The sequence below is a fragment of the Chinchilla lanigera genome, unplaced genomic scaffold, assembly GCF_000276665.1.
Source record: "Chinchilla lanigera isolate Chin_1 unplaced genomic scaffold, ChiLan1.0 scaffold00033, whole genome shotgun sequence".
Taxonomy (NCBI): domain Eukaryota; kingdom Metazoa; phylum Chordata; class Mammalia; order Rodentia; family Chinchillidae; genus Chinchilla; species Chinchilla lanigera.
In genome coordinates this window covers 22,153,246-22,157,524 of record NW_004955434.1, presented here as the reverse complement: position 1 = coordinate 22,157,524, position 4,279 = coordinate 22,153,246, and positions in this window count along the sequence as shown.

Below are 4,279 nucleotides of genomic sequence, written 5' to 3'. Positions count from 1 at the left end.
AAAAGATGCAGAAACACCACATTAAACATTAGGTTGAATGTAAGTCTTACTCACGTCCATAAATGTCAAACTACATGAAAATAAACACTTTAGAATCAAGGAAATATAGTAATAAAGCCAATAAAACCTTTTGGAAATTAGGACTGGTAGTATCTACTTTGTCTTTATGGTCACTTGAAAGCCTCTACTAAAGAAAAAAATTAAGGTAATTGTTCAGCATCCTTGGAGAGACATTCGCAGAGGGAGCACCCCTCTGAACTCAGAGAATTCTTACCATGCTCACTCAAGACAACTTGGGTCTCCAGAACAATACAGTAGAGAGTGGAGGTGAAGCGCTAATTTAACTGAAGTATTGAACCCAGTGATAGCTTCTGATACTAACCTGGCTAAGGTCCACTGTGACAGTGGGCAGAGGAATGCTGGCACAACCCACTCCTCAGATGACCTACAGGACCCATTTACTACAGGGTGTGCGTCAATGGGTCTTGGTGGTGGCTCTGTAACAACTTAGAAAAATGAAATTTTTTTCGTATACTAAAAGTAAGATAGGGCTCAGCGAGTGGGTAGTGAGAATGGAGACAGGTCTTTGTCCCACCTGGCAGAGGACTGCTGGTAGAGTAGATCTCCAGATGCCAGGAGCAAAGCTAAGATAAAGGACAGAACACAGGGAGAGAGAAGCCAAGGGAGAGCAGCGAGAAGAAGCAAACTCTTCCCCGGCCCTCTACAGTCTGCCCAGACTTCTCTCCACCCCTACCGTGGTTTCAGTGTTTGTGTTGCATGGCATTCAGGAAAGGTACTTTCTCCTCGTAACTTTCCATCCTCTTAGCGTTTAGACCAGACATTCAAAGCCACAGTGGGTGAGTATTTAACATAAACTAGTTAAATAAAAGGTAGGAGAAAGAAACCATTTAAGCAATGAATGTACAAGGGGTGATCAAACTACATGCTGAAGCTTAAAAATTATTATAGGAATTGCCATTAAGCCTTCTCAAAATATTCTCCTTCACTTTGAACACACTTATGTCATTATTCATGCCGCTTTCTGAAGTATTTCTGAAAATCTTTCTTGAGTGTCTTTGTGAGGTATGATAAAAAAAAAAAATGGTGAATGCTGCTTCTGACTGCCAGCTAATGGAAAGGCGAACTCATAAAAAACATGACAGTGTGTCCTCATCCACCACATTCACCAGATCTGGTACTGGTAAACTTCTGGCTCTTCCTCAAGTCAAAATGACCATGAACTGTAAATGTTTTGAGTTAATTCAGTACATAGAAGCCGGTACAGTAGCACAACTAAAGATACTCAAAGAAGAGGACTTCCAGAACTGCCTCAAAAAGTGGTAAGGACGATGGGATGAGTGTAGTCAAAGCAAAGATGAGTATTTTCAGGAGTGCTAATACTCTTTTATTGCAATACTTTTTAAAATGGTTAATATTCACATAGCTTTCAACCACGCCTTGTAATTCAAACCTCAATGGGCACATGCCTAGGTGATCCTGAGGCAGCAGATCCACTCACATGACCTCCAGTCTTCCCAGTCCTCTCAGTGGGTGATCCCATACCAGGATAAATTGGATTCTGACATCTAAAAAGACTTATTTTTTAGATTACATGAATCTCACATGCAAAATAACTGTTTTTTTTTTTGTTGTTGTTGTTGTTGTTTAGCTGCTTAAAAAAGGAAATGATCGGTCCTAGGGCAGGAGACAAAATCTGGCTGCTCTGTACTAAGGGGCAGAATGTGAGACTGCAGCTGAGCAACTTCCACTTCTGTGCTGAATTTAGACCCCACACCCCATATTACATGGATCTCCACTAAATCTTCACACATACCATACTACAGCTAACTCATAGTGTGGTCAATAGCATATCTACTTCCCCAGAGAAGATGCAAACTCCTTTTCCCAGGGCCCCCTGTCTTCCTCCTGGGTCTGATCAGTTCCTGCCTGGCACTTAGCTGGCATTTAATAATTAATCATAGAATTACACTTCATGCAAAATAAAATCGGAGACTCTAAAGCTTGATCTTGGAGATTCTGTTGCTATAAAAACATCACTGAGGCAATGAGCAAAATATATTAGATAATGGAGTTGAATTTATGTTAATTTCTTGAACAGAAAGTATACCGTGGCTGTGGAAGAAGATTCTGTGTTTTCAGAAAACACACAGTGAAGCATTTAGATATAAAAGGACATCGTATCCACAACTTTCTCTTAAAAGATTAAAACATGTCTATATATGAATCTACACACACACACATAAATACTAACAGTTGGGAAATCTGGACAAAGATATTCAGATATTCTTTGTAACATTCTTGCAAATTTTGAGTAAACCTGAAGTTAATGAGAAAGAAAAAAGGTCTGGCGAAGAGACTGTTTGGGATTGAGCAGACAAGTCCTTGAGGTTCCCACCCCACACACTGCTTCATCTGAATGGTACAAAAGCTTTTCAAAGAACTCTTCTAAAGTGCAAACATCACAAAAACCCTAAAGCAAGAAAAACCCTAAAGCAGCAGCTACCATGGGTTAAGGTTATGATTATTCTGAGATTCTGTGAGATTTCTTTTCTATCTATAACTAGAAATCTAAGCCTCTTCCAAGTAAAAGTAACCTTCACCTATTAAAATTTTCTCCTAAACAGAGAACTTTAGAAGCCCTGAAGGATACTAGCAGTAATAATGACAACTATTATTTATTGACTACTTCCCATGTGCAGCTATAGGGCTTTTAATCGACCTGAATTTTCATGCATCTTCCAATTTCCTACTCATAAAACACCTAGAACTTAACATCTGTTATCTTACCCATATGTTGATATAGTACATACTTATAAGTCTGAGGTCATTTCTCCAAACTAAGGAGTGGTATGATAGTCCAGGTATTCTGAGAACTAGATACTAAGCATAGAGTGGTAGGTATATTACTCTATTTTCCATTACAATAGGAAAATATCTATAGTTAAGTACTTTGTAAAGCTCACACTTTTGAAGGTCCAAGGGCATGATACTAGCTTGGTTTCTGTGAGGGTCTTATGCCAGATGGCATCAAAATAGCAGGGACATGGTTAGAAGAAATTGTATGGCAAGATAGAAAGCCAGAGAGATTTAGGAGCCCGTTTAACCCACTTTCACAAGAACTAACTCATTCTGTGAAACCAGCATTAATCCCTTCCAGAACCTCCCTGACCCAATGGGCACCACCTCTTAAAGGTTTCACTATAGCACCACATTGGAGACAAAACCTCCACTAGATGAATCCAGAGGGAGTAACCCCACTCAAATCCTAGCACTCAGGAAAGATTTTATTGAGGAAAATCTCTATAAAAGACAAAAGGGGGGACTTCCAGGAAGATAGTGCAGTGTCGAGCAGCAAAGAAAGAACGTCTCTGAGAGTTGCCATCCAGACACTGGACTATAGCAACTCCAGGAAGACAGGCAGGAGGGAAGTGGGTCCCTGGGCCCAGGAAAACTCTGAAGCAAGAATTAAAGCCCAGAGGGACACCAAAGAGAGAAACTCAGTGAAGAAGGAGGAGGAGGCAGCCAGTGGCGCCTTCTCCCTGGCTCGGGACTTACTGCACGGAAGCAGCAGTTCAAACCTATAGACACCCAGTGACTGCTGAAACACCAGACGCCTCCACAGAGCAGTGCAGCAGTGGATGTGAAAGACTGCACTAGCTGTGGGTGAGTGCTGAGGACTTGATCCTCCCACAGGAGAGAGCGATTGGTCAGAAGCTTTCTTGGAGAGGGGCCAATTGAACTCAGAACTCAGATCTAGCAATTCCCAGCTGAGTTCAAACCAGCAGAAGGTGTGCTGACTTCTACAAGCTGAAAAGGTCTGACCTTGGCCCCCACAGCCAGAATATAGCCTGAACTTCAGGGAACTAAAGTTACAGGCTCGCTGAGTTTATCCACTACCCCACCATAAAGCTACTGCTAACTTACTGGGATAAATCAACACAGACCTGGACTCTGTCTCCATTCATTGTCTATCAGTGACAGCAGAGACAAACCAGGAAGTGAATCTTTCCTTTTTTCTTTTTCTTTTTTTTTTTCCTCTCTTTTTTGTTCATTTTTTTTATTCTTGTTGTTGTGGTTTTGTTTCTATTTTTTTCTCCATGGTTTGATCATGTTTTTGTTTTGTTTTTATTTTAAAAATAAAAGGAGAAGGCTCCCCCAGCCCCCCGTGCCTGGCGCCCAGGCAGCCAGTTCTCCGGGAGCTGCAGCGCTCCTGGGTCCGAGTGTGGGCCGGACTCATACCACCGCGATTCCCAGCCGA